Source organism: Gekko japonicus, unplaced genomic scaffold, assembly GCF_001447785.1.
Source record: "Gekko japonicus isolate JY-2015 unplaced genomic scaffold, Gekko_japonicus_V1.1 scaffold1874, whole genome shotgun sequence".
NCBI classification, from domain to species: Eukaryota; Metazoa; Chordata; class Lepidosauria; order Squamata; family Gekkonidae; genus Gekko; species Gekko japonicus.
Genome location: NW_015173727.1, coordinates 73,372 through 98,403, shown reverse-complemented (window position 1 = coordinate 98,403; position 25,032 = coordinate 73,372). Strand labels below are relative to the sequence as shown.

The 25,032-nt window shown below is 48.1% G+C and overlaps 1 protein-coding gene across 1 annotated transcript in view; it reads right to left on the bottom strand.

The window, feature by feature from the left end:
• Positions 1-308: 308 nt before the first annotated feature.
• The window catches only part of TMEM200B (transmembrane protein 200B), a 63,989-nt gene continuing 39,265 nt past the window's right edge, over positions 309-25,032 (bottom strand). The window contains exons 2-3 of the transcript XR_001482830.1: positions 2,282-2,359; positions 309-347 (exon numbers count right to left, since the gene is read on the bottom strand). The gene's annotated coding sequence lies outside the window, so the exon portion shown is untranslated. The remainder of the gene's footprint in view (positions 348-2,281; positions 2,360-25,032) is intronic.

Here is a 25,032-nt window from a genome sequence, read left to right as displayed (position 1 = left end):
TATACCTTTTTCTCCAAACAATTTAACTCTCATTCACGATTAGATTATATTTTTTTAACATCATCCTTAAGTAAATATGTACTAACTTCTAGTATAGGATTACAACTCTGGTCTGATCATGCTCCAGTATATTGTACCTTGGATTTAACAAATAAAAAAAGACACCAAACTAAATACCATTGGAAATTTAATAAGATTTTATTATATGAGCCCAAAATTAAAGCCGCTTTGACAAACCATTTGCAGGATTTTTTTGCAATTAATACAATCAAAGACACTAAAATAACGACGATTTGGGACGCATCGAAGGCCTTTATTAGGGGTCACTGTATTTCTTTATTGGCATTCTGTAAAAAAGAAAAACAGGCATTTAGAAATGAACTTATGCAAAATATAAAAAAACTGGAGATCAATCATAAGATGACAGGAAGTACTAAAATATATACTAGACTGCAAAACCTACGAAAACAATTGGAAATGTTAGAAACCACAGAAATTCATAAAAACAACTTTAATTATTTTAAAAACAACACATCTAAATCCTCCAAAAGATTAAAATTTTTGTCATGGAAAATTAAAAAAAAGGCAATCCGAAAGACACATATTTGGTCTCAAAGACACCCAAAATAACATCCACCACACTAAAGACAAAATCCTCTCTATTTTAGAAGGTTTTTACAAGCAACTTTATTCCTCCACCAATCCAAATTTAGAACTTATTGATTCTTTTCTCAAATCTCTTATAGATATACTGAAATTGACAGCAGAACACCGTGAAATATTAGAAGAACCTTTTACACTTAAAGAGTTAGAGAAAACTATTAAATCCTTGAAAAACAATAAGGCTCCGGGGCCAGATGGTTTTGTAAACGAATTTTATAAAGCCTTTTTCCCTAGTATTGGTAAAACATTATTAGACACATGTAATTCAATCCTTTACACTGGAATTATGCCAGAATCATGGAAAGCTGCAAACGTAGTTTTGATACCAAAAAAAAATAAAGATAACACTGACCCAGCAAACTTTAGACCTATTTCCCTTATTAATTGTGACTACAAAATATTCACGGGCCTGGTAGCAAAGAGGTTAAAAAAATATAATTGACAGATATATTAGTACTGATCAGACCGGGTTTGTACCAGCTAGGGATATAGCGGACAATATTAAGAAGACGTTAAACATCATACATTATGGAAGGGCGGATAAAACAACACACTCGATGATATTATCCATAGACATTCAGAAAGCATTTGATTCCTTGGAGATCCCGTTTCTTTTAAAATTAGTTCAGCATTTAAATTTCGGCCCCAAATTTCTTAACACAATTCTTGCGATATATACTGACCCTAAAGCATACATTTTAGCTAACGGTTCCTCTTCGTCCCCTATTTCTCTTCACAGAGGCACGAGACAGGGGTGTCCTCTTTCCCCTCTTTTGTTTATTTTAGCGATAGAACCTCTGGCGTGCTATCTCAGATCAAATTTGGAATTCAAAGGCATTAATATAAAAGGGAAAGAATTCAAGCTCAGCATGTTTGCTGACGACATGATTCTTTATGTTTCCTCTCCACTAACCTCTTTGCCAGCAATTCAAACTGCTTTAGACTCCTTTGGTAGGCTAGCAGGCCTGACCATAAATATATCAAAATCTTTGATTTATCCTATCCATATACCTTCTGAAATAAGAAACCAAATTCAACGGCAACATAAGTACCTCTGGGCTGAATGCTTTTTAGAATACCTGGGTATTAAAATACCATTATCATTGAAAGAACTTCTCAAACTTAATTATGTGGCAACATACAAGGAAATATTAAGTAAACTAACTCAATGGTCAACCAACTCCTTTACTTGGATAGATAGGATATCAGTTATCCGAACCTACGTTTTACCTAAATTCATGTATCTATTTCGGACTCTACCAATCTATATCCCCAATACTTTGTTGAACAAATGGCAACAGAATATCAATAAATTCATATGGAACTATAAACGCCCAAGAATTAGATTGGGCACTATGATCAGACCTCTTCTTAAGGGAGGCATGGCGGTGCCGGACTTTAAATTATATTATTATGCCTCAAATTTGGCAATGTTAGCTCGGCAATATAATGACAATATAGAACTAGACTGGAAATGGATCGAAGAACACACAATATTAGATCATTCATTTCAAGAATTACTTTGGAAACCAAAACACTTTAATTATAATTTCTCTACTGTTTCCCCATATCTACGAGATACGTTAAAAATTTGGTGCGAAAACAAAAAAATACTCACCTCTTCGTGGTCCAAATTGAGTACATTTTGCGGGCAATCATGGTTCTTACCGGCGAAAGATCCTACACAGTTCATCACCTGGAAAGATGCAAAAATAACGAGATTAATAGATATTCTACAGAAGGACAACATAATGGATAAAATAACCATTGAAAGGAAATATAATATCACAATTAAATGGTTTGAATACTGGCAACTGCGACATTTTTTGAATACTCCACAAATTAAGTCTTCATTACACAAACCATTAACTGAATTTGAAAAGATACTCTACCTGAAACACAAGAAAAAAGGACTTATATCCAAAATTTATAATATCTTACTGCACTCGAACTTTAGAACTGACCTTTCATATCAGAATGCATGGTCAAAGGACCTACAGACACAGATTTCAAATACCCAGTGGCAGACTATATGGAAAACACATACAACAATGACTCGCTCCTTATATATACACGAAGCGAATCTTAAAGTTCTATTGAGGTGGTATTTAACACCTGCAAAGTTGACGCACGTCATACCAAACATGAAACCCACCTGCTGGAAGGAGTGCGGCGAGAAAGCCACATACATACATTGCTGGTGGTCATGTAAATATATACAAGCCTTTTGGACACAAATTATGCATAATGTACAAACATACACAGGATGTACTCTTCCCAAAGACCCCGCCCTGGTATTGCTAAACCTATGGCCAGATACGACTATTACCAACAGAAATAAGAAATTGATCAATATAATGCTTACTGCAGCAAAAATATTACTCGCAAAACACTGGAAAGAAAAAACAGTACCCTCTACCCAACAATGGATCCACAAAGTTTGGGATTTATTTTTATTAGATAATTTTAACATTTTTCATTCTGAACTCCAAACAGAAATTGATATAATGGATCCTCTGAATATATGGTCTCCCATCCTAGATAAGATCAACATTGACAAGTTTGATTGGGAGTCTATTAAGAGAGCTAAGTCTCAGTTATTGTTCTTTATTTAGACTCTGGGCTCTGTGTTACCTCCTTAAAGTAAAACAGATAGACAGTTGGGAAAGTTGGAAGTGCTGATGTGTGGGAAAAGTTATAACCGTTTATTGAAATATGTATATAACACTCTTTTAAATTGCTACAGCTATTTCACTTTGTACCTTTACTATTGTTATTATCTTTGACGTATTCATATGTTACCTTTGAAAACTTTAATAAACTTATAAAAAAAAAAAAAAGAGAGAGAAAGTGTGAATTCAGAAAGAGGTAATATTACAAAGCTGGATATTTTTAGTCTGTTTCTGCTTTGCAGAACCTAAAAGCATTTAACCTGATTGATGGCTGTTTGAGTTTATTTAACTGGGAACATGTCAAAAGGTGGGCTTCTGTCCCTTAGGGAACCTTGGGAAAGAGATCAGCAGACCAATAACACTTAAGTAAGGCCAATGTCAAGAACTGGTTTCCCAGCAGACGTTTGAGGGCCTGGCTATTTTCACTTGAGAAAGACTGTTTGTTAAGGAATGAGATTGATATTTGAGTTATGGACTATGTTTATTGCTACACTATGGACTGTGCACCAATGTTCCCTCTAAGCTGTGGAGTCTTGTGAGCAAAAACTCTACTTTGTGAGCTACTGGCATTAAAGTTGTGAGCGAGCGATTTGGCTGCTGCATCAATTAGCTTGCTCTGGAGCCATCCTTCCTGAGCGAAGACAAAAATGTGTGAGCCGGTGGCTAAAAAACTGTGAGCTAGCTCACACTAACTCAGCTTAGAGGGAACACTGCTGTGCACACATACACATAGGCTCAGAAAGCTGTACAAGTCACCTGTTGTGATACTACACATAGAAGGTGCTTGCATAAGCCTTAACACATGAATTAGGTTTCAGCTGCCAGCCTGGTGAGGAAGCACACATCTCCATTATTGTCAGCAAAACAACAATTTGAGAAGAAGCAGCCCCCATTAGTGAATTGTTTGTGGTCACGCGCTCCACATCTCTGCTTTGTTTCTACATTGGCATTTCCTGCCAGATGGACCTTTGATGACCAGAGGAATGGCCAAGCTTCATCTGCACTTCAAGGGAGCATCCTGACGCCCAGTTTTCACACTTGCCCAGATGCCATCCTTTGAGTTAGGTCTTAGGTTACAATATTGTCCAACCCTCTAGGTAACATCCCACTCCTATAGGTAACCAATAGGATTAGTTTTGGGATGGACTAACCAGTAGGTGGGTCCAGAGGTTGGCACAGTTGCCACCCACCCAAAAGACCACCTATAAAAGGTAAGGACCATTCACCTGGCCCTTCCTAGCTAGCATTCCCCACAACAACCCCTGTCTGCTTTATACTCCCCTTTTGTCCAGCTTGCTATCCCCAAATCCTTGCCTCTACTTTGATCTCTTGATCTGCAGTCAAGAGACCCACACGTGCTGGCTGGTTCCAGTCATGTGTTACAAATCCTTAGCTTTCTATTTCTTCCCATCCATTCTTCATTGGAACGAACAAAGCTTCAGGACAGATAAGTATCACCCCTCATCACCCCCACCTGCTAATGCAAACGTGCTTATTTTAATACTGTATTTCTAAGGAGCTTGACTGAATGTGTGAGTGCATCAGTATTGTTTATATGTGATTTATATTCTTAAGTAAAAGACAGTTATTTTAACAACACCAGTCTCGACTCCTTCTCTGGTAACCCTTGGTGGGAACAGGACCTTGGTATAGTTGGCAAGCACCCAGATTTAAATTGCCAATTGCTGTAGATAAAGCAATTTGGCTAACATGTTGTACCCAGGAAATGAAAGGATGCAACTGCAGAATGAATTTGCCATTGAAATTTGTATTTACCTAGTTAGCAATAGAAATGTCTCCATCTTATTGGGTCTGTCGTAAAACAAAACATATGGAAGTGACAAGGAAGCTTTCCAGTCATCGTTCAAACAGAACTGTGGTGGTAGGTCTGTCCTTACCACCAGTCATCGCTGACTCAGGTGCTTGGGGAGAGCATTCTTGATGCTATATAACCACCAGCAGCTCCTTCCCTCTTGTCATGAGCAAGTTTTCTTTTCCTTAAAGCTGGGCCTTTTACAGGCTATTCCTACTTGCTTTGATAGTTTGCCCTCCAAAGAGGAGGAAAACTCATTAGACTGGAGAGAGAACCAAAGGTGAAAAATGTGATGGGACTGTTGCTTTGAGGTACTTCAGTGGTGTTGGCTTGTCCACGCTTGATGCCAGGAGCTGATATTGCATGTTGGGAAGGGGGGGTATCACAAGTCCAGTCTGGAAAACAAATAGACACTGGAATGTGAGCAGCTGCCAACATTATCTGCACCCTCTGTTAAAACGGGATGGAAAAGCTACTACAATTTCAGATGAAGCAGCAATAAAGAGAGCAACCTGATCCATTTCTTTGAAAATGGTAACGTATCGAGGAAGAGTTGACTTAATGTCTTGTGCTGGTAGGTCATTTCCTCTTTGACTGCTTGAGTGGACCAGGGACCCCCCCCCCACACACACACACTCGATTGTCACTCCAGCAAATGCCTTGGAGAGAACTTGATTTGAAAAGCTTGCAGTGTGAGAGGATGCAACAGTTGCACCGTTTAGCTTTCTTTGCGACTTTGTGTCCCCTCGAAGGGGAGAGTCCTGTGAATGTGGGGGTATATGATACGTGGTGGTCCATACCTTATTTTGGGGTTCAGAGCTTTCCAACTCACTCTCCCTAGTGTTTCTGACTACTACACGAATAAGGAATGAATAAGGAAGTGCGAATAAGGAACCAACTTCAGCCTCCTTACTTTGCAGAACATTCAGTGCCCCCCCCTTTCCTGGTACAATTTCCATTATGCTTGATTTTCATAATGGCTTCATTAGATAAATCAGAACTCGCATTTGTGCGGCTGGGACTCTTCATACAGCTGTCTGGATCCAGCTGTCTGGATCCAGTTCCCTGACTAATAATACATAATACATTTCTTCTGAATTAAAATTGAAGGTGCATTTCACTTGTGCATTGAAAACATTTTCTTTTCAGAGTGTATTAACATAAAAGCTACCCGTTGCCATGTATGGATTTGTCTACAATATGTTCGTGTAAGCACTAAAAAGAGTGAACAGTAACCCCGATCCAGCATTAATGACTCTAAGATTCCTGCTCCCAGCTGCCAGTAGAAGATCAGTAACCCACCCCCAGCTTCCCCTAATTTAAGTGATGGATCCGAGTCCAGTAGCATTCTAAAGACCAACAAGATCTTCGGAATATAAGCATTCAAGAGTCAAAGCTCCCTTCACTAGATACAAATAGGAATGGAGATCCCTGAGCTCTTATATCCCAGTCAGAAGATGGGAGCGATGTTTCAAAGAAGGAAATCAGGATGGAAAGCTACAATGCAAACTAATCAGCTTGATCAGAGCAGGGGGAAATGCTTAGGGGCAGAAAATTTGCATCTATATCTGACAAAGGGGAGCTCTGACTCTCAAAAGCTTCTACCCTGGAAATCTTGTTAGTCTCTAAGGTCTACTGGACTCGAATCTAGCTCTTCTACCTCTAAGTGTGACGTGCATTCCTGGGTGCCTTTCAGAGCACTGGTCCTGTCAACCATTCATGACAGCGTTATTAGAGCTGGGCTTATCTATTGATACGAATTCTGATCCTCAGTAAATCTGTGTGGCCTTTTCAGCTGTGCGCAATCGACCCAAGGTAGCAAGTAAGCTTTGTTGTGCAGGAGGGACTTGAACCAATGTGGTGTAGTAGTTAGGGTGGCAGGCTAGGATTTGGGAGACCCACATTCGAATGTCCTGCTCTGCACCCTGCCTTGCTTGGTGATCCGGGGCCAGCCACATGCTCTCAGCCTAACGTCGCTCATAGGCTTGTTGTAAGGATAAAATAGAGAAGGGGAGAATGTTACAAGCCACCTTGGGGAGAAAATGGGGGCATAAATGAAGCAAATAAATTCTTAGGTGGGGCACTAACCCGCCCCACATTGCCTAAACCCTGACAATTGTTACCCGAACCGGTCCAATTTGGTTCTGGGAGCCCAAGTCAACTCTGCTTACAGAGGCTGGGCGGTGCGTGAGTCCTAACCCATGTATCCAGAGGTCGGATTGGCCAATGAAATGCTCGCTATTTCCCAAGGAAGTCAGACAACACACTGGTTCTATGAATAAATGTTGTCTTTTACTAAAGCAGTTTTTTCAGACATACAAAAACAGATGCATACACGATTCACACAGCTCCTTAGTTACAATAGCATATAGAAACAATTAAAGCATAGAAAATAACAAAAGCATCAAATAAAGGGGGATGACTTCACAAATAGGCGGCTATACTTATCTGAGGTCCGCTGAGAAGAAATCTCCTCCTAGGAAAAAGGGGGGGCAACTAACGTATCAACTGGTGAACTCTGAACACACAGAGGCCACGCCACGTGTGCGTTCCCTGGTCGCGACTCCAGGGAACTTAGAGAGTCACCTGAAGCACCTTAGTGCTCTAAGGGGGAGAAGCAGAAGCTGGAGAGAAGAGAAGAGAGCGAACAAAGCCGCATTTCCCTTTTTACCAGCTCTGTTCTGGGCATGGCTTTACCTGTCATAAATCTTAAGGTCCGTCCTCTATTCTAAAGCTATAGGGGTGACGTCCTAAAGAGGGCAGTGGGCAATATGGGGATTTCTGTTCCTACATCAAAGCGGGGCCATATGGTGATGTGTGAAACCTCCGTTTCCTTGGCGACCTTTGGAGTAGAGATGAGCTTGGTCCTCAGGGCAATAAAACAGTATTGTCTTTCGATGCCCAAACCAGATAGCAGGAAGGGAGTTGGTGCTTTCCCATAATCCATCAAGGGTGGTCACGCCTGGTGCTTCTCCAAATGTCTCCTGGTGCATACCGGTGATGACCTCTTTGGGCCAGGGGCACAGTGGAAAATTCCAGAGAAAGCATGTGCGCTGTGGCTGGCATCTCAGCAATGCCCACCAGGGACAGGGTGAGGTGTAAGACCAGCTATTCAAGCGCATGGCAGCAAGCACACACACAACAATGGGCCCTGGGTCCCATAAGCACAGATAAATGGACATTTGAACAATACTTCATAAGAACAACACAGATAAAATGCAAATACAAGTCCACATGGTAACACACACCCCTTTCCTGACATCTGGACCCCGTCCAGATATGTCAGGATCATAAATCCATTGATCCTAGATGAAAGCGTTCACGTCAATGGGTGGCATCGTGTCAGAAAGATGCCAAGCAGGTGGGAGGGCACACAACAGTTCCAGTGGGAGCAATCCATAGGCAGACTGGTTTGGGGTGGTCATGAACACGAGTCCAAGGTCCATGACAGCAGCGTTAGCAGATGCAGGCGAGCAGGAACATCGTTGACGCAAAGGTGATGTCATCAAGCAGGAAAGGATCCTGGCTTCCACATGGCCCGCTATCTAACTAACGTTGGAGGACAGATTTTTATTGAAAAATTTAAAAAACCTGTCCTACTCTAGCAAAAATGCCAAATTAAAATGTGGGGGGAGGGACGTCAGACAAGTATGCTCTGCAGCATCCCTGTGACAACCCAATGGTGTCAGACCTGCTTCTGAGGAAGACAAGAAAAACACAAACAGTTAATTGTGCAATGCCTTAGCATATACATTCATAGTCGCAGAGTCACAAAGAGGAAACAAAACATCTCCTTGTTTCCCTGAGAGGAAGAATTCAATAAACTCCCTTGGTGTCTTCTCAACAAAGACATACAAAATAGCAGCTTGCGCACAGCCGCGTGCAGTTCAGGCTATTGGGTAACAGGGGGCCTTCAGTCCAATACGTAACATGGCATGGGAGGGTCTTATCGATGAAGAAGGGCATGGCTATGCAGATTCAAGTGATCTCTCCCCCCTTAGCTTCCCAAAGCATCATGGGACCCGAAGATCCCGCACCAAGTTATTGTAAAAGAAAATAAACAGTTGTGCAAACACACACCCAGACACACAGCAATCACTCTCGTGACGTGTCTTCCGGTATAAAAATAAGAGCAGGCTCACTCGCATACACACCGTAACCACAACAACGATCAATCAGCAGCACTCTCGGGCTTCAGACTCCACCATTCATCCTTTCGGGGAAAGATCAACCCCAGCACAAGGCCACTGAACTCCTGCGCTGTGCAGTGCTGAACCATGGGTCCTTCGGTTGAACTATAGGTCTGAGGTATTCTGCCTCGAGGTGTAAACCTCTTTTAGATAGGGGACGCGAAACGCCCCTGCCGTGATCCGATCTAAAATGGATTAACGGTTTTAAGACACGAGGGTCCCTTTCGGGGGACCTTCACCTTCTCTTTGTCAAAAATAGAAAAGTTTTAAAAGTGGGACACCCCTCGGGGCCGGCTGCGATGGTGCAGTCCACGGCTCCGTTCAGTTACATGGGTATGTCCTCATAAGGATCGGCCTCTGGCCGTGCCCGAGAGCATTCGTGCGCTCGGGCAGCGTTGCGTATGCAGATGAGCAATACACAATGCCTCCTGGGTGTTGACTATGTCATGGATAAACACCGTTGAACAGACAAGACAACAACATAGAACACAGAAATTTGGAAGGAAGAACAACACAGTATTGGGCTGCCAACTGACAAGCAAGCTGGCAAACAAACTCTCACTCACCATGATTTGGACAGTGAGTGGCGGGGTGAAGAGCATGGTTAGAGCCCCCGAAGAACAAACTCGGGCTCCGGTCCGGTGGGAAACCACGCCACACTGAGGCTCCTCCCTCGTCAAAGGGAAGGAGGCTGCACACCTCGATGCAGGCCGAATTCCTCGGACCTATAGCTCAATCCAAGAACCCTGGAGCCTTTCTTGGACTCTCCATTGTTCTTGCAAAACCGACATATCTGGGCGGATCCTCCACCGATCCCCATGGCGGTTTCCCCAATGCACACGCTCGAGTTCGGATCGCCCCTCCCTGGGGCGGTCCCACAATACTGGTTGAAATGAAGGATTGGAATTTGGAACCAAAAAGACGAGTCCTCAATGGAAAGGAAAAATCTTTTTGGATGGGAGCCACCTGTGGGCTGCTAGGCGGCTCGCTCAAAACAAAGCGGGGTGGGACGAGGATCGGTGAAGACGCTCCTTCATCCGGGAAAACGGAACGTTTCCAAAAAGCAGAACTGGGGAAATAAGTCCAAACTAGTTGGGGGGGGGGGTTTCCCGGTCGTCTCCTGGTGGTGCAACACGAAATCGTTAAGGCACAGCCTGCATTACAGGCGGCCCGTTTTAAATCCAAGCCGCGAAGTGCGGCGGCGGCGGGGGTGGTTTCCCCCTCTAGACGGGTTCTGTGAAGCAAAGGTTAGAGACAACACGCAAGACACACAAAAGAGAGAGGAAAAGGGGGGGCTAAATTTAGCAGTACTCCTTAATGTCCTGCCAGTTTACAGAGCCCGACCGAACGGACATAAAGTGTCTCGTCTCTGCAAAGTGGTCTAAGTGGAGACTGACTGTGGAATTGGTGGCCATGCGTAAACTTGGCAGGCTCAGCTCAAGTGGGGTCGTGCCACTACGCTTGAGGAGCAGGCTTGGTTCTTATTCAAGTTTGCTTTGCACACTGCGGTAGCGTTGTGCTCTTTCTCCCGTCGGGAGTCTGGCAAGTTGCCCTGTGACTACGTCACGCTGGCTCGCTTCTGATGACAGCGGCCTTTAGTGGGGGAGCACCGACATTGCACCGGCTCCGGTGTCTTCTGCCAGTCACGCATTTCAACACAGTGGCGCACACATTTAAAAGCATATTCCTGCACTTCACACATTTAATTGCTTTAACAGTCAATGTTCCCTTAATTCCCATATGCATGTCGGACATTATGCAGATTAGCAACAGCTGTGATTTTTCAGAAACAAAGCCTTCCTTTTCTCCTCTCCTGGAGGGTATTTTCGCACAATAGCTAGGGAGGCGTGTTGTTGCTCCACATAGACGTGGTAGAGCAACTCAGACAGTATAAACAGAAAATCGCCGTGGCCTTAAAGTGGGGTGGCCAGGTCTTTGAGTGGGGGGTTTCTGAGGGGAATTTAGGGTTGAGGCTCGCGTCGTCCCCACGCCTGCACCTGAGCGTCAGGTACTAATCTTTCTTTCCTTTCAGGCGTGGCCAGCGAGCTCTCTCTCCCGTCCTTCCTGTTTCCTCTCGCCCTCCCCTTCAGGCTGAGAAATTTTTGGACGGTGCACTTTTGTGACACCCGAGTCCTTGTGTGAAAGGATAGAGATATCGGGGCGCCGCTGAGACTGTGGAGCACGGGGATGGCGGCAATTTTCGGACTACAGCTGCCAGTCAAGCCGTATAGCTCAGACTAGCGTGCCGCATCTATTGTGCTGGCGGGCTCAGTGCGGAGGAGGAAAAGGGGGGGTGGAAAGGAATGTGGGTGGACCGGACAGGTCTTTTGCCAGACATAGGCAGCGTGCTACCTATGCATCCGGGTCCTCCTCTGAGTGGAAGTCCTCAGACTCGTAACCATAGTCAAATACACACTCCGTCTCCTTAGCAACGGCAACAAAATCATCTTTGGCATTCAGTGCACCCTCGGGTGCTGGCGGATGGGGCTGGCATTCACTATCCTCACACACCCCTTTGACACCGTCCTGGGCGGAGCTCAGGGGAGGTGTCACATCAAGGCGAGACATGAAAGAGCCTGCCAATCCGCGGAACGGAAAGCTCTTAGGCTCGCTGCTGGTCACCGAATGAACGGGAGTTGGGGGCGGCGGGGCGGAAACGGCTGGCAATGGAGGGGGCTGCGGGAGTTGAGCATCAGCTGCCGTGCGGCTCTGCGGCCGATACACGGGATGCGGTGGCTGGGATGGTGAAGCGGCCTTAGGGTCCCCTTTCCACTCCTTCAATTGGGAGGCATGGAAAAATTTGTGCCAAATCCTCCCCTTGTGGCAGCTCGGAATTTCAAGCTTGTAAACCGCTGGGCTTATGCGTTCGACAATTTTTGACGGGCCGGCCCATTTTCCCATGAGGGCATGCGGCTTCTTAGAGAAGTGCCGGTGTAGGACCCGTTGCCCAGGGTACCAAAGGCGGGCATATCTTACCCATCCAAGCCTCCTGTCCATGGCAAGAGTGCTCTTACCAATAGCTCGTGCCACCTGCTGGTGTACGGCTGAGAGTTCCTTTTGGAGCTGCATGATCCATTCATCCGTGACAGCACGGGCCTCCTGTTCCTGGGGGAGGTCTGTGTCCATCCAAAACGCTTCCGGCATTCTCATGCGTCTCCCCGTCATCACTTGATGGGGGGTGTACCCATGAGAAGCCAAGGTGCCACGAATGACCATCAGAATTAGGGGCAGTTTCTCATCCCAGTCCTTCCCTGTGGACTTCACTACTTTGGCCAGAGCCTCTTTCAAGGTCCTATTCGTTCACTCGACAGCTCCGGCGGCCTGTGGTCTGCCAGCGATGTGGAAGCGCTGGGTGATGCCGAGAGCCCTACAGAGGTGTTTTGTGACCGCACCAGTGAAATGGGAGCCTAAATCCAAATCGATTACCTTCGGGATACCCCAAACTGAGAACAACCGGTTCAACAGCAGCTTAGCTGTGGTCAGGGCATCATTGGTTTTACACAGGAAGGCTTCCACCCATTTCGAGAAGGGGTCTACGATGGTCAGGCAGAACTTGTGACCATAACGGGTCTTTGGGAGAGGACCAATGAAGTCAATTTGGATGCGGGCCCAGGGACCTTCCACTCTCTGATGCTGGATTGGCGCTTTGGGGGCAGTGGGATCCGCGTTGACGGACGCGTATGCCAGGCAATTGTCTACCCATTGCGCGACGTTGTCCCTGGCACCGGGCCACCATCCCGTGTGATGGACACGGGCGAGGGTTAAGTCTTTGCCTCTGTGTCCCTGCTCGTGAACATACTGAATTAGGTCTCCCCGAACTGCAACGGGGACCACCCAATGACGGTTGTGTGAGGAGTCAATAGCCCAGACAACTCCTTCCAGTTCCTCTATCTTATATTTCCCCGTGGGATCTTTGCCCTTGGATAGAAGATCCATCACATCAGAGTCATCCTTCTGCAATGCCCCCAAATCCATCATAACAGGAGGGAGGGGCACGTGGAGGTGTTCCGCCGCACGTCGACTGCGGGTAATGACCTCGAACACAGGCAAGCTCGCGTCAACGTCTGACGGGGAGGGGGCATCGGGTTGAGATAGAGGGTCGGGGGGTGTTGGACCTTGGTCCCTCATAGCGGCTTCCTTTGCAAGGCAGTCCGCAAAATTATTCCATTGGGCTGTTTCTGAGTCAGTCTTCTGATGCCCCTTTACATGGGTGATCTCGGTGGGGGCCGTCCTGGCATGCAGGATACGAGCCACCTCCTTCCAGAGGGCGGAATGCGCTACAGGCTTGCCTTCGGCATTTCTCCAGTGTTGTGTTTCCCAATGTTGGAGCCAAACTGTTGCAGCTTTGGCGGTCCAATCCGAATCAGTGTAGATAGCAAGCAGGCGGTCTAGGGGTTCCAATGCTAGCACAGCTCGCAGCGCAGCGACCTCAGCCGCTTGGCTGGAGTGGGGGCGGACGGGGGCTTGCAGCTGGTAACAGTCCTGCACCCGCACAGCTCCGAATCCCGTACAGGGGCGGCCGTTTGTATGGAAGCTGGACCCATCGCAGAACCAACAGGCAAATCCCTGCTGTTTGGCTTCTTCGAGGGGGACACCCCATACAGCGGGCCAAGGCTGATGGTTTACCTTGGGTATCAGGCATTCGTGCTCCTCCCCGGTGACAAGAAGGCCATAGGGAGCTAGGGGTTCGTTAAGTTCCCGTTTATACTCAACGCCTTTGTTCACCAGTGCTAGTGTCCATTGAGCAATCCTAGCATTTGACACTTGCCCATCCTGAATCCTCCCCGAGAGAATGTATTTCAGGGGAGTGTGGGTTGTTTGCACTACCACCCGGGATCCCCCAATGATGAATTCCCAGTGGGACATAGCCCAAACGAGTGTCAGGCAGCTCTTTTCCATTCTCTGGGCGTCCGGGGCTCTACCGTCAGGTCCTAATGACAAGCCCAGGTACTTGACGTGCGTTTGCACGAGTTGCGCCTTCTGGCGACTGGCTTTAAAGCCAGTGTCTCTGATCAAGGCAAGGACTTCCCTAGTGATGTCAGCTACTTCCTCGGCAGTGGGGGCGTGTACAAGCACGTCATCAACATAAGAGAGAACCTGCTTTCGTGACTTGGGTCTCAGGCGCTCCCACATCTGCACCTGCTGGGGCTAGAATGAAATCCCTGAGGAGTCCGTTTGAAAGCATACTGTTGCCCTCTGAATGTGAAGGCAAACTTGTACCAGCAAGACTCATGGAGTCTGATAGAGTGAAACGCATTAGCCAGATCAATCACGCTGTAATAGCGGGATCCTGCGGCAATGGCGGCCAGGATCTCGTTATATTGGCCACAACTGGGGCTACCGCTGGCGTAATTTTATTCAAAGATCTGTAATCTACCGTCATCCTCCACGTGACTCCATCCGCTTTCAGGACTGGCCACAGCGGAGAGTTGCAAATGGATTGCATTGGCGTAATAATGTCCCAGTGCAATAGTCCTTGAATGGTCTTGGCAATACCTTCTTCAGCATCGGCTGGGTATTTGTATTGCCGCTGCGGCTTCGGATCAGGTCCTGTGATCAGCACGCATGCATTTTTAACAGTGCCACACTCAGACTTGTCCTTCACCCATACCTCGGGAAACTCCATCTCCCATGGATCCTGAACAATTGAGGCTATCGGTAGGGGTGCCTTCAAGGCAGCACAGCGATGGACAGCATTGATCTCGACAGGACCCCCTGGGATCTGCCACAAAAAGCCATTGGCGAGATCAATGGTCAAAGCGTGCTCCTTGAAAAAGGGCGCTCCCAGGATGCCAATCGTCCTCTCCCTGGTTTGTGCAGGCTGATACCATAGTGGACAACGTTCCGATGGAAATTGGAACATTTCTCCACACCTCAGCGGTACGCTCGCCTCCTGCAAAACCAGAAAGGGAAACGGTGCTCTGGCTGGGGTGGCCCTCCTGGGCCAGGTGGGGGTGTAGGACATTGGTGGCGGCACCTGTGTCAACTAGCAGGTTTGCAGGGGTTCTATTCCCGGGAGCTCCTACCCCTGCCTTTACGGTGGGTCTTCCCCAATGGTCTGGGTGCAGGTGTGCCACGACACCCTGGGGAAGACGCCTGCATCCCGGGCGACCCTAGCCCTCCTGAGTGGGGCTACCCTGATGCGGTGGTGCCGCCGCAGGGTAGATCTCCGACACGGGGATGCGAGCAAAGCCGGGCGCGGGTCTTCCCGTCATGGCAAGAGTTTGTAAGAGATAGGAATCAGGTTGTCCATCGAAGAGGTTCATGTCGTACCCTCTTTCCTTCAGCTTCATCCAAGCGTACCACCTCAGCGGGTCCATGCAGGGTGGAGGGTCTTTGCCCTGTTGTTCCTGCTGCGGGGCTCCCTTGAAAGCAGGGGGAGCAATCGCAGGAGGAAGGGGTGGAGGCGGAGGTGGTCCCTGGCACATAGGCAGTGCCTGGTGGTAGGAGGGGAGAGGTGGCGGCTGATTGTAAAAGGGTAGCTGTGGTGGGGCGTACTCAACGGCGGGGTATGCTCTCCCTGGTCCCCTTCCGGCGCCTCCTTTCCCTCTACCATTGTTTCCATGACCCCGTGGTCTCCTTCCCTGTGCATAGTTTGCAGGCTTCCCTGCAGTATAGTCCTGGGTGCTGTTAGAGGAAGGCTGGGCTCCGTGATTGGCATAAGTTACCTCCAGTATGGAGGGATCCTCCTCTTTGTCCCTCTTCTTGCTGACCTTGGGAGGTTTTAATTGGCCAGCGCTCCTAAGGGTGAGCGACACTCTCCTAATGCGGTTTCGCAACTCTGCCCATGTTCCTCTGTTCGGATTCTCAACTTGCAAATACAACTTCGCTTGTCCGTTAAGTCCCTTCACTAGTGCCTCCCGAAAAGCGGGCACGTTGTAATTAATAGGAGTGACGTTGCCGTTCACTACCCCAGACACTATCGCTAACAGTTGTTTCCGAGCCAAATAGGCTTCCGGGTCTTCATGGGGACCTTGCTTCTCATTATAGAAGAGCTCGTTCAGGCTAGCGTCGGGATTCAAGTAGGCGATCACCTGCGTGATCCACCTATCCTTGGTGGCATTAGCCAGGTTCTCAGTGGAAATAGCTGTTTATGTCGGCTAGGGTGGCTCCCGTGGCACACTTACGAGCCAGCATGGTGAGATCCTCTCCTTCCAACCCTGCATAGGAGGTGGTGGCCGTAGTAACCCAATGCACAAAGTTTTTCTCGGTCAGTGGACCAAGCTCTTCCGCGACGGCTTTACACTCCTCCGGTCGCCATGGGCGATTCTCTACAACGGTCTTTGTCCATGGCCTATTATTTACTGTCACCGTTCTATTGGTGACGCACACCGGGTTAACCGGAATGGGTTCCATTGAGTCCGAATCATCCTCAGACTGTGATGCTGGATCCTGATATAGATCGGAGTCATTCTGCTCAGTAGAGCCAGTCTGGGGGGTCCCACTCCGTTCCTTAGGTGCCTCAAGAGGCTTAGGGCTAGGTGAGGGGCTAGCTTCACCTTTAGGGTCACGGTTGCGATCTAGAAGGTAATCGGCAGTGGATTGCGCCTTTCGGAGCTCCTCCGTGACTTTGGCCAGTGCAGCTTCGGCTTGGGTGGCTCGCTCTTGGGCGGCCTTACACACAAGTTTGGTATCTTGGACCTGGTCAGAGAGAGTCTGTTTCTCTATCACCAAGTTGACTTGGTCCGTTCTAAGCTGTTGGATCTCACCATCAGCGATCCTTTGGTTCTCGGACAGCTCTTCCTGAAACTCAATTCTCCTTTGTTCTAACAACTCCTCATAGTACCTTTTCTGTACATCCAATCCCTTGGCATGCTCAGATCGCTCCTGCTCCATGGCAGCTCGCAATCTTGCCTGGTCTTTCCGGCTTTGTTCCTTGAGGGATTCTATGTGAGCGGTTTGCTCTTCTCTTAGGATTCTGATTTCAGACTCGCGCCCGATCCTTGCTTGGTCTAACTGTTTGTCCTTTTCATTCAGCTGAGCATGCAGAGCCTCGATGTGATCTCTGGCCGCATCTAGCTGTTTAGACCAGCCCCTTCGCAGCCTTTCCCAGTACCGTCGGGATGACACACATCCCAATCCAAAGAATAGCACAGCTGTGAGGGTTTGCCAAAGCACTCGTTGCCAAACGGTGGAAGGATCCCACCGAAAGACAAACTCCGGCACATTGTGCGCGAACTGTGAGAAGGCGAACTGGTCCTGGTCGAGTATCGGGGTTTGAGCATCCATAGTTGGAGTTCGGGGGTAGTGTTTGCTCGCAGTTGCGCGACCCCAAATTCAGTCACACTACCCTTCCGGATCTCTGGTGCGTATGTCTCAGAGATCGAGGTCTTACCTAGGGTATGTTAACCCTGGGCAGCCTGAATTTATTTTACTGGCTTTTGTGGAGTTTAGAAGCACATCTTCTCTCCGGGGTTAACCAGAACCCGGACGGAGTGACTCACTCTGTAAATTTGCTGGCTTTTTGGAGTTTAGAAGCACGTCTTCTCTCTGGGGTTAACCAGAACCCGGGCACTGAGCCCTGAAATTTATGATGAGTTTTGGAACTTCGGGGTGATCAGTCCCGTTTCCCTGGCGGACTCATCCGCGCCAGTTATTTTGAGGTTTCCCTTGGATGCCTCGGCTCCTTGGGGCGGGTCGACTACAGAGCACGGCTGTGCTGATCCCGTGCGAGATTTCCCTCAAACTCGCTTTTGGGGGTTGGGGGATGCGGGTTTTGGGGTGAAGAGCTCTACGAGTTCTTTCCCCTTCCTGGGTTACCCACTGCAAACCAGGTCGAGGGCTTCAGGAGATGACAGGCTGCCGGAGCCACCTGCCACACCTTTGGGAGCGAGTAGTCCCTCTAACTCGCTGGGGGAAGAAGGATTTTAAGGGCGCAGCCGCCTGGCTGTGCACAGAAATCGGGGGTTGGTTTAAAGAGGAAGGGGGTTTATATGTTCCTACGTGTATGTTGTGCTTATGCAACTGGGGGTTCCCTAACAGAGTCCTCTTCGTAGACGCGCCTCGGTGTCCGCCCACAATGATAGGGTCGGAGCGCGAACCGAAGATGCTCCTGGGGGGAGGAGAAAGGGGTAGAAATCCCTCCCCAGATAGGATTGCCACTACAGGCCAATCACACAGATGGAAACCACTCATTCTTCCCTACCTAGAGCGTTCAAAAGACCAGATCGTTCCTTCACGTTTTGGGTCTGTCGGAACCGGATGTCGGGTACTGGTTCCGATGGGTCCAAAGGCTGCCTCACACGGGGCACCAAATCTGTTACCCGAACCAGTCCAATTTGGTTCTGGGAGCCCAAGTCAACTCTGCTTACGGAGGCTGGGCAGTGCGTGAGTCCTAACCCGTGTATCCAGAGGTCGGATTGGCCAATGAAACGCTCGCTATTTCCCAAGGAAGTCAGACAACACACTGGTTCTATGAATAAATGTTGTCTTTTACTAAAGCAGTTTCTTCAGACATACAAAAACAGATGCACACACGATTCACACAGCTCCTTAGTTACAATAGCATATAGAAACAATTAAAGCATAGAAAATAACAAAAGCATCAAATAAAGGGGGATGACTTCACAAATAGGCGGCTATACTTATCTGAGGTCCGCTGAGAAGAAATCTCCTCCTAGGAAAAAGGGGGGGCAACTAACGTATCAACTGGTGAACTCTGAACACACAGAGGCTGGTCCTGCCACGCCACGTGTGCGTTCCCTGGTCCCGACTCCGGGGAACTTAGAGAGTCACCTGAAGCACCTTAGTGCTCTAAGGGGGAGAAGCAGAAGCTGGAGAGAAGAGAAGAGAGCGAACAAAGCCGCGTTTCCCTTTTTACCAGCTCTGTTCTGGGCATGGCTTTACCTGTCATAAATCTTAAGGTCCGTCCTCTATTCTAAAGCTATAGGTCCACTAAGGGGTGACGTCCTAAAGAGGGCAGTGGGCAATATGGGGATTTCTGTTCCTACATCAAAGCGGGGCCATATGGTGATGTGTGAAACCTCCGTTTCCTTGGCGACCTTTGGAGTAGAGATGAGCCTGGTCCTCAGGGCAATAAAACAGTATTGTCTTTCGATGCCCAAACCAGATAGCAGGAAGGGAGTTGGTGCTTTCCCATAATCCATCAAGGGTGGTCACGCCTGGTGCTTCTCCAAATGTCTCCTGGTGCATACCGGTGATGACCTCTTTGGGCCAGGGGCACAGTGGAAAATTCCAGAGAAAGCATGTGCGCTGTGGCTGGCATCTCAGCAATGCCCACCAGGGACAGGGTGAGGTGTAAGACCAGCTATTCAAGCGCATGGCAGCAAGCACACACACAACAATGGGCCCTGGGTCCCATAAGCACAGATAAATGGACATTTGAGCAATACTTCATAAGCACAACACAGATAAAATGCAAATGGTAACACAATGGCCCTGTGTCAAGGAAATGGCTCATGGCAGTGTATTGTGCCAATACTCAGGTCAGCGTCTGAGGTCCTTCTCCACATTCCCTTCCTGTCTGAGATCTGGCAGATGGGCACGCAAGAGACAGCCTGTTTGGTGGTGGCACCATCCCTGTTCAGCATGCCTCCCGCAAGAAACTGGCTTGGTCTCATTGAAAAGCTTGTTCGGCATGCAGTATTGGATCTTCCCAGCCCCAGCCTCCACACACCCTCTTCCCTTTAGCTTCCTTGCCTTCGTCAGCTGACTTCCTCCCCCTCCAACACCCATTTGGGACCCTCCCTCTTGCCCTTCTGCTTCCCAGGAAGGTAAATTTGTGTCAAAGATTAGAGTGGACTGTGAACACTCCCATGTGCCATTATATTTAAAAAAAACCCTGTTATTTTCACATGACTTAGAGCTTGCAAAACACACTGCCACAGGATGTCGTGACGGTCATTGGTTTAGATTGGTTTAAGAGGGGACCAGACATAGTCATGGAGGACAGGATGCTGGATTGGATAGCTCGGTAGGTTCTTTGTATGTATGCAACTCCCTAAATCCAATCAGCAACTAATTTTTTAAGGTCATTTACATCCCATGTTTTTCCCAGCAGGGAGCCAACGCAGCTTATATCATTCTCTCTTCTGTTTTATTCTCACAGCAACGCTGTGAGGTAGGTTAGGCTGGAAGTGTGAGAGACTGGCCCAGGGGTCACTCAATGGGCTTCCAGAGCAGAGCAGAGATTCAAAGCTGGTTCTCCCAGATCCCAGTCCGACACTCTGCCCGTCATGTAGAATGGCACACGTGCAATACGGAAGCAGATGGCGGAGTCTTCAAACCAGCCGCCTCTATTGTGATAGGTAGGTGAGAATTTTGAAATGTTGGATTATAATGGCACATAGAAGTCTTTTTTTGTTGGTCTTGGTATTGTCTGGGGCAGCTGTATTATTTTTATTAATACTTTTCGAGCTGATCTTGTATCAAAATAAATTGAACTGAACTCTAACCACTATGCTGCACTACAGGCTGCCTCCAGAAAAGGTACGGAATTGTTCCGCAGTTTTTAAAAAGGGCTGAACTGGATCAGTGCTGGATCTCTTACAAAACCGAATCTAACACTTTGATGAGTGAAAAAAAGCCGGGGCTCTTTACCAACCCAATTCCCTCTGTGCACCTCTGCTGGAGAGCACAAGTTCACTAACCACAGTGAATGACTTATCTTTGGCCTGCAGCCAACCACACAGAAAAAGGAAGGAAAGAACAAGCACACAGACCTCTCTCTCTCTCTCTCTCTCTCTCTCTCTCTCTCTCTCTCTCTCTCTCTCGTGCTTTAAGATCACCGGGAGGATGCAGCGCATGGAAGGGAAAGTTTATAAAAATAGCAAGAGGCTTCATTGATCCCCAGGACTGCTTATATAAGGGATGGAATGCAAATCCAGACCTTGGAAAGAATTGTGCAGAAGGGTGCATTTAATCAGGTGGCTTTTCCAATCCCAGCACAGGGGTGATGGGAGAGGCTGCTGCTGGCAGGATTTTCTATTACATTTTAAAATTCAATCCTTCCTCCGGGGAGCCCAGAGTTTGGTTCAGCTCTCCATCGGTCTTCTCCTCACATCATCCCTGTGAGATAAGGGTAAGTTAGGTTGGGAAAGTGACTAGTCCAAGATGACCCAAGTAAACCTCACAGCTTTGTGGATGTTTGAACCCATCTCTCCCCAATCCTAGCTCAAAACTATCAGTTCTGTACATTACAGTGTTCTATTTGTTTGTTTATTTTTGCCATCAAGTTGCAGGCAATTTATGACGACCCCTGGTGAGGCTTTCAAGGCAAGACATTCAGAGGTGGTTTGCCCTTGCTTGCTTAGGCATAGCCAACCCTGGACTTCCTTGGTGGTCCCCCACCCAAGTACTGACCAAGGCCGGCCCTGCTTAGCTTCCGAGATCCGATGAGATCAGGCTAGCCTGGGCCATCCAACTCTGGGAAATCTATTTATGCATCTCTTCAAAGGATCTGCACGTAGCAATCGTTGAGGTTGAATCCAGGGGTCTACAGATGCAAGGATTGTGGATCATTCCTATGTTCCCATCCCCTCCACCAAAGGACTCTTGCAGATGGCAATCTTGGCTCCTTTGCCTTCCCCACTGCAGCCTCCCACTCTCTTAGCTGTAAGTCCACAGGGATCCCATGACCTCAAGAATAAACTTTCCCAGTCCAGCCAATGGATTACTGGATCCGACCCTTTGTCTCCATGTTTCCTGGGGCTGAACACATAGGAGGCTGCCTTATACTGAATCAGATCACCAAGGTCAGTGTTGTCTTTTCAGACTGGCCAGCAGCTCTCCAGGGTCTCAGGCAGAGGTCTTTCACATCACATCACATCACCTGCTCCTGATCCTTTTAACTGGACATGCTGGGGATTGAACCTGGAATACCACTGAGCCACGGCCCCTTCCCCTAATTTGGAAGATGCTCATTTTAACCTTCTGCTGCTTGGTTCAATTAAGAAAAGATGCGAAGAACCAGAGAGGGACTGACACTTCCAATGCACTCAGAGCACCAGGTCTACTCCATCAAGTTCCGTTTCAAAATGCCTCTGTGCAACATGAACTCCATGGCACCCAGTCTGTGGGCCCAGTCATAGTACCCTAACAGCAATCTCTGCTATTGCACTGCTGTCTTTCTGTTCTTGGAGGGGAGGCAACTAGGTGGAACTCTGCCCCCAAAGTGACATCTGCTGGCCCCAAAGCAATGCTGGGTTATCCAGAAGTTGGTGGTTATGATTATTTGTCACCCTTGGGGGACAAGAGCCTCACACTGGGGACCGGGGTCCTTGCCCTGGGTCTGCGGTGTATGCATGTAAGTGCCATCAAGTTTCAATTGACTTATGGCGACCATGGCAAGGGGCTCTCAAGGCAAGTGAGAAGCAGAGGTGGTTTGCCATTGCCTTCCTTTGCAGAGTCTTCCTTGGTAGTGTCCCATCCAAGTACCGACCACACCAGCATGCCTTCTCCTGATCTGAGACTGTGATGTTGCTGCTCCAGAGCTAGCGGTGCCCTCTTTTTCTGCTGGCCCATCCCTCTTCCCCTGTGAGCCCAGCCTCTCAGTAGGAGGCCTGAAACCCCCTCCATTTGGGCTACTTGTCTGCTGGCCCAACCCCTCCTTTTGAGCCAGCAGGTCTTGGGGCTATGCTTTGCCCCCTCGGCAGCAGCACTGCACCCTTTCTGGCCCAGCTGTGTTTACATTTGGCTGGGCCAGTTGGAGTGCCCCCCCCCCCAGCTCCCATTATTCACTGACCCAAAGGCTATAAAAGCTTGGGACACTTCAGAAGGGAAGGCTGCTGGGTGTCAGCTATGCTGCCATGGGGATTGGGACGCTCAGTCAGAGTCTGTGTAAATTGCTTTCACATTCCTGTCTATGCTTTGCACCGGAACGCTTATCTATAATGATGTGTAGGTGGGAGTGTGTGTTGTCTGCCTTTCCAGGCAGCCGTGGAAGCCAGACAGTTCCCAGCTTCGCCTAGAAACAGTTTGCTGGCTTTAGCCCGCGCGCAGGAGGGTGCCTAATTGGCCAGCGCAGTGGGGGTGTGTGTGCGCGTACGAATGCCCTATATCTTATTAGGTCCAAGGGACAACTGCCATTCTTAACAGTGACTATGTTAATGCATCTATAGCTCTTCAATAAAAGTATAACGTTTCTTGAAAGTGTGTACTCTGTTGTTGGCTATGGGTTCTGACACTGGGTAGTAACCCATGGGGATACTGGGTAGTAACCCCAAGAGCCTCAGTAAAGGGCTGGCTTCAAGGTTGGGCATATAGAGTCATATGCTGAGACCCATGGCCCACCAGAGACCCCTGAGTCATCGGTTTGCACTAGAAATGGATAACCAACCAGAGACTGCAGCCATGTTGTAGGGGTTAGTTCCTGTTCCATACTAGGAGGACCAGCATGTGACTCTTTTCCATTCCTTTTACTTTTGGTGGCACCGACAGGGCTTAAAGGAGCATGAAAGAGTCATGCTTGTTCCAGCCTCCAGGAAGTTTGTGTGTGCATACCTGTCAACATACTTAGTGTGCGGAGGGGCATCAGAGGACAACTTGCTCATCTCCCTCCCCATCCTTAAGTCCACTATGGGCAACGGGCTAAGCTAGCCTCATCAGTGGGGCTTTCCAGCTCATTCGTTGTCACAACTGCAGAGGAAGGATAAAACTGATCTAGGATGGTTGACACTCTAGGCACTTGGCCAACCCAACTCTTCTGTTTTGACTGCACACCATATGATTTGATTTCAAGATTGATTCTGAATCGTCTGGAGTCCTTGTGCCTACAGGCAATCTGCCCAGTTTGCTCAACCGGCTATTGAGCATGCAGGACTTTCCGTTTCAGAGCTCCTGCAGATTTTTAAAAATGGATTCTCCCACGCACAACTTCTGCACTAGCTTGATCCAGTACGGCTGGCATGGAGTAGTCTTGTCATTGGGAGGTGAGGGGCTAGATGACTGCCATACTTCTTTTTAAAAGAACTTGATGCACATTGTATTGCTGGAAGGAGTGTGTCCAAGTGGCTCTGTGGTGAAGAATCTGCTTGACGTGCAGAAGGTCCCAGGTTCAATCCCCAGCCTCTCCAGTTAGAAAGGACCAGGTGTCAGGTGACATGAAATACCTCTACCGGAGACCCTGGGGAACCACCACCGTCTGAGTAGATGACATTGATGGACCAATAGTCTGATTCAGTGTAAGGCAGCTTTGTGTGTTCACGTGCCAAACATTCAAAGAACTATAGAGGAAAAAGGGGGGAGGGATTGTGCAGGCAGTAGCCACAATCAATGCTCCCTTTAAGCTGTGGAGTCTTGTGAGCAAAAATTCTACTTTGTGAGCTCCTGGCATTCAAGTTGTGAGTGAGCGATTTGGCTGCTGCATAACTTAGTTTTCTCTGGAGCCATCCTTCCTGAGCTAAGACAAAAATGTGTGAGCCAGAGGCTAAAAAACTGTGAGCTAGCTCACACTAACTCAGCTTAGAGGGAACACTGGCCACAATGACTACTCATTCTGAGCCCCACTCAAGGTGGTGGGGATTCACCTTTCAGACACTAAAAGGCCGGCTCCCATAGTCCCTTCTCCTCAGTTAAGATCTTCAGGAGATCCTGGTATGCTCCCACTCTTATAAATTAAGCTGGAAGGGCCTCGATAGCACCTCTTCTTTGGGATTCACTCCGCGCAGAGGATCAAAATTACAGGTGATGCTGCAGATGGGTCATTTGACTCCAAGAAGCTGCTTCTAGGCGGACA